The following is a 10,535-nucleotide window of genomic DNA, read 5'->3' as shown; positions in this document are numbered from 1 at the left end:
GTTATCTGTCTCACCCAAGATGCTAGATGTTAGTACAAAAGTAAACAACATCATACCAGTATTCCATGCTCAACAAAGCAACAACTATATTAATAAAGTCAATTCATATCACATTGGCCAACTTACCTGCCAAACATATCTGAATGACAACCATCAGCAGCTGAAGAAATATCATCTACTGAGGTGCAGCCCAATTTCTTTACTTGCATAATCATGAGGAAAAAATGTTATTTCAAAAAGCAATAATCTTGTTACTGCTTCTTAACATGATGATAAATGATGAGAATACATAGATCTTAGTGTGTCAGACTGTTCATCTTAGTTCTTTCCTTAGCCAATTCCTATTTGTATCAGTTAGTTTTCTCCAAGTAACAAAATGCTTGGAAAAAGCAACTTCAGAGGGGAAGGATATATTAGAGCTCACAGTTAAACAATGCCATCAATCATGGCAGGGAAGTTATGGCAAGAGTATGAAATAGCTGGGTACAATGCATCTGTAGTACAGATGCAGAGAAAGGTGAGTGTTTGTGCCTCGCCAACTTGTTCCTGTATATTGAGTCTGAGACTCCAAACTATGTAATGGTGTTCTTCACAGTTAGAGTAAGTCATTTCACCTCTGGTAGGCCAAGGCAGGAATTTATCCATAGTGTTGCTTGGTCCTGCCCAGTTGACAATCCAAATTAACTATCACAGCATCTATTTTGGTGTTGCTCTTCCTTTTACATTAATGTTAATACTTCCTTAAACTCTTCCCTTATTTCCCACCAAGCTCCATAAATGATATTTCAGATTCTATGCAACATCACATCCCCTGTGAAGCCTTTTTAGATATCCTGACGTGACAATTTACTGACTCTTTGATGAAAAACTAATGATGCACTCAGAAAACTGTTAGAACTAACACTGGTAGAAACAGACACATGGTTCATCATCATGGTGGATGACTTGTTTTGAGAACTATTTGTTGATTCACCTACCTTTCCCAGTAGACTTTGATTTCTCAGAGTCAGAAACCATGCTTTACTCATCCGTGCTTGTCTGATTTTGGTGTGTTTGTAGCAATTAACAGTTACTTATAAGCTCATTATAAGATGAGTAAATGTGACAGGTGGAATTTGTACTCTGATAGTTGACACATTAGACTTAAGTTATTGAAAGAATTCTAGTCGCTATTTACAAACCTAATCCAAACTTTCTCATTCCCTACCTTATAAAAAGGTAAGTCCAGGTAATATTTCACATATCAACATAGATCAGGAGAAGAAATCAGACTGGGTTTTGCTGTGCTAGTAAGTGAACCCTAATTCCCTGAGGTCTAAAATGGCAAAGGTTGACTTCTCACTCATGGCCCATCTTTAGCAGATTTGGCAGCTTCCCTGGGAGCTTTCCTGCAGGTGATTCAGGTTTTCAGACCACTGACCTACAGCTCTCCCGATGTTGAAACACTTTCCTTCTTGGCAAAGAGGAGGAAGGGAGTGTGGAGAATATGCATCACACTGAATTCCTGGTACAGAAAGATTTATCATTTCCCACATTCTAATGGGAAAGCGCATGGCTTCTACCCAGAAGCAAAGGAGACTGGAAAACTTAGTCTTTCTGTGTGTTCAAAATTTTTCACTTCCAGTATAGAAGAGCTGATCACAAGGCTGTCTTTCTAAGATAAAACAAAGATCTTATGTGGTATTCAGATATTATGTCTATGCTGCACTTTCAAACTCTACTTGCTAAATATAAGTGGAAATCCAGTGCATGACAACAATACTCTACTTTTTCACGGAACATTCTTGTGAGTTTTAATGATTCTGAAGTCTATGGTGACACAATGCCAGAGTTCAAATCCTAGCTTTGTCAGTTTTTATTCAGCTTATATTAAGCAGCATAAATTCTATATACTCTGTCTCCACATGTGAAAACCATGGGTAAGGATGATACTATGACTTCATAGTGTTCGTGGGGATATATTACATGGACAGTACCTTCATATTCTCTAGAAAGCAATAAGGACTCAAAGAAATATTATGGATTAATTCCTGACAGGGTGTGCTTCTTATATCACTTTTTTTGGAGTGGAACACAAACAAATGAGTTTAAGAGTTTGGAATTGTAGGGTCCAAGTGATTAAGGTGAAAGAAATCTATTTTGTTTGTTCTTCCAATTTGTCTAGTGTTTAAAATGACAATATTAATGACAAGCCTTTATTTCCTAGCTTCCAATTATGCAAATGCTGATTTTCTTTCAAGGCCTTTGTGATTTGGGGTGAAGGATTTCTGTAGCACCAGCAAGCCAACCAGATGGGTGAAAGTTAGATCTATGCTTTGTCATGTTTAAGGAGTGGGTGTGTTCAGTGAGAGTACTAGGATGACTCTGTTTTACTAAGTCTATGAAAAACCTTTAGGTGATTGATGTATCAAGGGAAAGTTGGACTTCTTTTGTATCTTGTTTTTCCAAGAGCAGACTCTAATATGATGTTGACATGTTATTGAAATACAGAATAACAGGAAGTGTAGTAATCAAGGAAAGGGAAGTCAAGGAAAGCTATTGAACTAAGTTCAATATTCCAGTCCCTTAAAGGTGACCCGGGCTCAGTCCCACAAGGCATTCATGGTGACAGTGGAAGTCATGCTTTTTACTGCATCAGGGCAGGTGCTCTAGGATAGCTGTATTTTGCCATTTCACATTGGCTAGCCCTGGAGAGAGGACGGCTTGCATTCCCACAGACAGTGCCTCATTGTGCTGTTATCATGCAGTCAGTTAGTATGAGGTCCTGAGGGAGCCCTCTGATTGATGTTGTTGGAACAAAGACATGCTGGAGGTTGAGAGACGTGAGAAGGATAAAGGGGTGCTGTGGAAACATCAGTAAAAATGAGTAACTGCCAGATTTATCCTGTCTGTAGGGACATCTCATTTCTGGGAAGAGAGAAGTCAATGCTAGCCAGTGATGAGGTGGGTTTCTCAATACCTGCTTTGACTCTGGGATTCAATCAGCAGGTTCATTCTTCAGGATTATGAATAGATATTGAATACTTATATTAAAATTTGTCCTATAAACTCATGAAGAAAGTGATGAATATATAAATCAGAGAAGAGGTTACAGCATCACTGATTATAAATGACATTAGTTTACACATGGGAAAAACTAACGATTCACTCAGAAAACTGGTAGAACTAAAAATGAACTCAATAAAATTACAAGGTACACAGTTGAGATAAAAAATAATTTTCTTTACATTTTAAGCTGCATTTATTTGTGTGTGTGTGTGTGTGTGTGCGTGCGCGAGTGCGTGTATTGGTGTGGCTTGTGCTATGGGGCACATGTGAAGGGTAGAGGGTAACTTGCAGGAATGGGAAGTTTCCTTCTATCATTGGGACCTCAGGTCATCAAGTGCTTTTATCTGCTGAGCCATGTCTCTGTCTTAGCTGCTCTATAATAAAACATTATCAAAAATTTTGAGAAATAATCTAATAAGGTAATCCATTCACAGTGGCTACCCAAACCTATGATGCCGTGGGATGAAATTTCCAAGGAAAGGGATTAGATTCTTTACTGAAAGTTGCAAAAGACTAATAAAAGAAATTGGGGAGGGCACAGAAAAATAAAATATCTATTACTTTAGATTAGAAAACCTAAGTTTATATTCTACAAAGCAGTCACTGCCATTTGGAATATTCCTGTCAAAAAACTCATCATGCTGTCTACAGAAATTAAAAAAAAACATTTCCAAAATTTATATAGAACCATGAAAGTTCCCAGTTAGCCAAAACAATTCCGGGCAAAACACCAAAACTCTGGGGATTAATTCATCCGACTTTATAATGTCAAATGGCAGCATAACAAAACCCACACAGCATATCATTGTTCTAAAAACTGATACAGGGGCCAATGGAGCACTATAGAGAACTCAGAGATAGTTCCACATACTGCAAACAAGTGAATTGTAGACAAAATCAACAAGAGTCACATTGGGCAAAGGAATTCTTTTTTATTTAAATGGTATTTGTATATACAGATGTTCTTGGACAATAAAAACTAAGTATCAGCATACACATACAAAATTAAGTAAATATAAATAAGTAAATGAATGAATGAATGAACTTAAAATGGACCAAATACCTAAAGATAACAAAACTGTGAGGTTCTCAAAGAAAATACAAGTGAAATGTGTTTGTATGTTGATGTTGGCTTTTGGGAGGATGTGCTCCCCAAAATACCCACAACACATATATATCTATATTTATATGTATGTCAGTATATACATACATATGTGTAAATACATATTTGTATGTGTATCATACTTTGTATGTATGGGATAGACTATATATATACACACAAATCTGCCAGATGTCATTCACAAATGTAAAGTACACTAAAAGTATACTACACTTATGGAAGAATGTCTCCTAAAACCAATCCTGAGCTGCAGCTGAATTACATTCACTAAGTCTTCTCTGTAGAATCAGTAGCTCTTGCTACAAACAGGTTTGTATTCTTATCCCTGTCTTCACCATTTTGGCTGAGGAATCTGGTAAGTACCCCAATGCCTTATCTTTTAGTGAATTCATCAACAGAGCCAATGATGTTTACCCATGGGGGTCTGATAAGGTTTAAGTAGTGTCTATAGAAATACTGCCTCAATGCTGTTATTTTATTCCATAGGAGCAGAATTTAAGGCAGAAAGGTAAACGTGTCTGTCACGTTGTGTGGAAAGAATAGAGATTATGTTTACTCTACAGACTCCTCTAGCACAGTGGTTCTTAGCCTTCCTAATGCTGTGAATCTTTAATACAGTTACTCATGCTATGGTGACCCCCAAATGATGTGCTTTGATACTTCATAACTGCAATTTTGCTACTGTTATGAATAGTAATGTACATGTCTCTATTTTCGGATGGTCTTAGGCAACCCCAAGATTCGTGACCCATGGGTTGAGAACCACTGCTCTAGCATGCAAACTTATTATTCCTATAGAAGGTAATGTTGACCGGTGCACAGCTATAATCTCAGCGCTCTGGACGTGGAGGCCGCTAAAAAGTTCCTGTCATTGATTTGTTGCTGTTGTTCCAGCATCCCACTTTTAGCAACTTGGCCTTATGAAATCTTCCATTTTCTGTGCCTTGTTTCTCTCTGCTGCCAAGTGTGAGCATTGGGGTATCTGGCCACAGAGTCCCTCCCAGCTTCAACTGCTCGGGGTTGCAGGAGAAACTCATTCAGGGGCCAGGGATTTTGACTGCAATGTGTGAATGGTGTGCCATACATCTGCTCCAATGTCAAACCATCACATAGCCTGGCTGTCAGTTTCACTTCCTTCTCTCTAGTTTCTGGTTAGAAATGGAGTTTATTTGTTTCTTTTGAAGTCTGTTTTCAATCATGAGACCTGGGTTTTGGTCATGATTAACTAAGCCGAGATTCTATCGAAGGTTAGAGATACTGAGCGTGTGAGGGAGGCAAAGCTGCCAGAGTCAAGTATAATACCGTGCAGCGAACTGCTCTTCCCGGGAGTCCTGGAAGGTTACAATGCCACTGTTGAATAGCTCTTTGAAATACTTCACTAAATTACTCTGTTGGGTAGCCCTTATTAAGCAATCTGCTTCTAAAAGTTCTTTATTCCACAGACTGGCAAAGACTCACCATTTCATTATGCCGGGGGCTTGGTGGTGTCTCTTTTGAGAGATTTGTCTGCCTGGAGAGTGGCCTGTTTTACCTTCCTTGTTGGGTCTTGATGAGTGCCCCTGAACGAGGGGGAAACAATTTGTACAACTCTTCCAGTCAATTGGAGGCTGAACCGTGGTACTGAACAAAGCACTGTTCCATCCCACAGTGCCAATTTGCCCTTATCAAGTGCAACAGAGAGAATGTGGCGGTGGTGTGTTACAGCGAGAACAGGAAAGCACTCTAACGAAATGAGAAAACAGTTATTGGAGTCGTTTTATCAACCGAGAGCTAGCTCTGTGGTAATTTTCATACAATTAAGCTATGTTAGGATCGCCTTGCCATATGGCTAGACATTGATCATTTTGCTGTGATGTTAACTTAATATGTAGTGTGCATGTTTGCTTATTTTGTTAATAAAATTTTCACCTTGGTGTTCTGATTCTATCATGGAATGTGTGAGCATTGACAGATGTTTTAATAAAAAAATCTTTAGCATTTGTAAAATAAGAGTCTACTGCATGAATCCAGTGTATTAGAACTTTCAAAGAAACTTGAGGAATCTCGAAGGGGAATTATCTCATCCAATCTGCAAGAGGAATCACTGAGGCTAAGTGTTTTCTAACTTGCTGTTTCCTTCGGTCAACGCAGTATGGTCATCCATCAAGTCAGGACTTATACCCAGTATCTGTGCCATATTCCTGGGGAGCTTCACTTGTAACCTAGGCAAACGTCCTGCCCACTTTCTGAGACCAGAAACAAGTGAATGTGAGTATGAGAAACAGATGTAAAAGAGTCATAGGAAAGCTAAATCACATGCTGAGATTTTCTGTTATTTCGTTATGCTTCCGAGAACTTGTGGGAGGGAGACTATGCAAGCCTCTCAGAGTTCCCTATAGAAGAGAGGGTACAGAATTGGGGAATTTCATCCCTGGTCCTGATAAAGCAGTTTCACTGACACACATCTTCAAATACTGGCTTCTACTGGACAGTATGCTTTATGGCAAGTAAGCCCCTAGTAGAACATAAAGCTTAAAGCACACAGTCACATTTAATCCATTCTCTTTTTAAGCACACAAACCTCCAAACATTACAGAAGTCATAGGTCCTATACAAAAGGTAAAAATATCTGTCTATGAAAGCCCTGTTTTGACCCTTTCCATTCTATTGACAGGGTTAATTGATCAACATGATGGCCGCAAAAGTGTTGTTATGGTTTAGGTGCACTTAGGTCCACCTCCCATATGGTTTTGGAAGCTGAAGGTGTACAGTAGATGAAAGTATTTAATTTTCTACAAAACAAAATAGGCTGAAACTGTGGAAGTAAAGGAGAGGAGTAATATCTAAGCATTGAAAAACTTTGCAGACTCATTCTTAGTAACATTTAAGTCTTTTGTTGGAAGATTAATGTCCAACTCCCTGTTTATCCCCACTGTCTCTGTGTTTCTTGGTACAATCTTGCCCACAACAAACTCATTTTGCACCATTACAAAAAAACACAATGTAAATCTGAGTGAGTGACTTCCCTGCATGAAACTCACTTTTCACATGCCACTGTAGGTATCAACCTAATATATTAGTATGGTTCCCCTTTCTTCACAGATGCTGCACTATAGTTTGACCTCCTATAGCCCCTGGATGGACATGTTCTGACTATAACTTTTATGTTTTCTTCCTTATATTTATCCTTTTTTGTTAAGGTTTTTTTAGATTTTTCCTTTTTATGTAGACTCCTTGGCATGAGAAATCCCCTTTGTCTGCAAGATACTATGCTGCTTCACCTAGAAAATGTATGTTTCAAGACTTACCTTAAGAGCCATCTAAATCAGGAGCTTTCTTGAAAACACCAATCCATCATGGGTTAGATAATATTCTCTAAGAACTTTTGTCCAGAACTTGCTATGTTCTATCTGAATCTACACTCATGATCATATATCTCCAGATAGTGAATTCTTTGTTTTTAGGGCAGGACTTGTTTTATATTTTTCTATATTCCTATAAAACCTTCCAAATGTATTGTTTATATTTAAGGTTCTCAACAAATAATGTTGAACTTAAATGTTTCTGTTTTTGATTCCAGTTATTAGTTAAAAGGTTTTGGCTGAAAGCTTTTTTTAAACACTGTATCTGACCCCACCCCCACAAGGCTCAGCAGTTCTTGAAGTAGAAGATGGGAGGTTTGCTAGAGTGAGGGTTTAAGGAAGACCTGAGCAAACCGATGTCTTCTGGAAATTACATGATCATGTACCCATGAATTCATAGCAGCTGTGGTTACCTGCACAGAATCAAGCCAATCAACAAGCCAGCATGAAATGGGGTCTTGTGAGACCCTACTTCTAGCTCAGAAGCTATGGGCAGTTGACAGCTTCTGAAGGAGGGTGAGTATTCTTTCAAGGGATATATAAGTGTGTGTGTGTGTGTGTGTGTGTGTGTGTGTGTGTGTGTGTGCGTGTGTGTACAAAGTTGAAAGGTTGGGGATTTGATCAGGGAGGAGTCAGGTTGGTGAAAAATGGCTATAATAAAATTACATGTTATACATGTATGAAATTCTCAAAGAATTAACAAAACACTATATGAAAAGAAAGAATTGAGTATCTCTATTTAGGGATGATGCATATACAATTAAAGCTTATTAAACTCTTTCATTTAAAGCAAATGTATAAGTAAATAAATAAACAAATCCAATGAAGAGCAATAGCCCATCATAAGGGATGGCAATAGGGACTAAGGCAAATGCTACCTTTACCCATCTATTAGGTCTATTTGAGGAGCAGAGTTTGTGAGTTGCCCAGACACCTTAAAAAGTTCCAGCCTTAAAGGAGGAGGATGGACCTGATAAGACACCCCATTCCCTGTTGCTAGCCCAGCAATTTCCCCACACAGGACTGTCACAGTAGAGAGAAAAACAGAATGCTGTAGTCTAGGAAGTTTTTGAAAAACTCTTAGTTAAATGACTTCAGATTATGTTTCTTTACCATCAAACTTCCTGATGACTTTAGCATGCAAATGTGATTCATGGAATGAAAAAAAAGGAGTCTATAAACTATTGGATTCTCTGAAAGTGGTTGACCAGGGAAACATTCTTTCCCAAGACCCATCTTAATGTAGTGGAGTTCTATGGAATATTCCTTAATCCTTGTAGAACACTGAAGTAGCCTAATAATAATTATCATATCCAAGTTGCAAAGAATATGCTACACGCCACTCAGTAGGAATGCTGCTTCCTGGACCATATATAGGAGTTTTTCAGGGGCTATAAATTCCTTCCCTTCTTTTCCTCTTCTCAGTAGGTATGAATTGTGATTTCCCCAGTGACCATTGTTCGGGTGGAATTTTCTTTCTCTGTTTCATTTTAAGCTTAATTAAATGGCTGCTGTGGCTTTTAACAGATTCAACTTAGGATGTACACACAAGCTCCTCATGAATAATTGTTTCAGTGAGCGGAAATGGGAAGCAATAATTGTTCCCAAAGCCACAGCGCGACACATTTCTATGGTGTCTATGATGACAGAGGCAGAGCCATTTTCTCTGCTTTTCTCTTAAGTACTTGTTGGGCTCTGGGCCATGGGCTGGCTGCATATTGTTGATACCTAGATAAGTAAGATCAGGATTTTGGCTGAAGTAGCTCAGAGTTAGTGGAAGATACCCCTGTGTTGCATCATGGGATAGCTTTGTAATGTGTTGAATGCTTGGCTGGTGCAGATAAATGATATAGATTTGATGCCGAGAAAAGCAGGACTTATGGGGAATATTCACTCAAAAAAATGGGAAACTACTGTTGATGAAAGGGTTAGTATTTTTGATGGAATTAGGAAAACATGTATGTAGGAGTGAGAAGAAGGGTCAAGAAAACTAGGACCTATGTTAATGATTGATAGAGAAACTGAAGACATGTGCCCAGGCTTGGGGACTGAAGAAAAAGGGCTACAAGGTTAGGAGATAGAGAAATTTCCATGAAAACATGGCAAAAACTCCCAGATACTCAGCAGAAAGTCTAACAAAATGATTCTGTCATTGGTTCAAGTTTAGTGTTCCATATCAGGCTCTTGAGTAGACATGATGGGGCCTCAAAGATGACAATGTGAACTAGCAAAGATTATTTCTATGACTTTCAAGGAAAACCTTAGATTTAGCTACTTGAAAGTGTTAAGCTGCTATTACTCAAAAGTGTGTAAGATGTTATCACTCTGGAAATGGGAACATTTTTTTTCAGGAAAAATACTTCAAAACCAGAGAATAAAGACAAACGATGGGAAGTGAAAGGCATCTTTGACTGACAATGGTTTTGCAAACAGTTGTAGTGGATCTTCTTGCAAGAAAGCAAATCTGTCCTTGGGAATAAGGAGACCTATGATTCCTACTGAATTAGAAGACTAAGCAGCTGTGGGATGTTGCAAACATCGTTCTGCTCCATGACCACCTGGAGTTACTTGCTCAGTGTTTGATTAAAAGACCCTGTGACTTCTTACAGAGAACCGAAGTCCCTGCCATGCCTCATGTGAGATAACAGACACTACTGTTCCTTCTTACCACACTGAAAATGCACATGCTCCCTATTAGAGTTCTCCTTATTGGAAGGTGTGTATGTCTGTGTCGACATTACAAGCCAAGAAGGAGGAGGAGGAAAGAAGAGGTTGAGACCAGAACTCATTATACCTTCAGCTTCCCAAATTACAAAACCAGGCTTGAAGTCAAAATTCATTTTCTGAGCCTTTTTTTCCTCCTGGAGAAGGTATGCTTAGCAAATGCATTTCCAATAATGGTTATATTCTCATAAGACTTTGCCATGCACATAGATACAGACTCTGAGATGCCAATCTTGAATCTGTCTTTGGCAACTCTTTCCTTACTTAGAGAACCCGGGTTTAAGGACATGGTGAAAGTGTGA

The 10,535-nt window shown here is 38.6% G+C and overlaps 1 long non-coding RNA gene across 1 annotated transcript; it reads left to right on the top strand.

Annotated features, from left to right (window-relative positions):
- Positions 1–6,295: 6,295 nt before the first annotated feature.
- LOC121140669 lies at positions 6,296–10,326 on the top strand. Its single transcript, XR_005877594.1, has 3 exons — positions 6,296–6,415; positions 7,794–8,025; positions 9,861–10,326. It is a non-coding gene; the product is annotated as an uncharacterized LOC121140669 (long non-coding RNA).
- The last annotated feature ends 209 nt before the right edge of the window (positions 10,327–10,535 follow it).

Source organism: Mesocricetus auratus, unplaced genomic scaffold (assembly GCF_017639785.1).
Source record: "Mesocricetus auratus isolate SY011 unplaced genomic scaffold, BCM_Maur_2.0 Super-Scaffold_100006, whole genome shotgun sequence".
NCBI classification, from domain to species: Eukaryota; Metazoa; Chordata; class Mammalia; order Rodentia; family Cricetidae; genus Mesocricetus; species Mesocricetus auratus.
The sequence above is the reverse complement of the archived record's forward strand: the minus strand, read 5'-3'. Positions and strand labels throughout refer to the sequence as shown.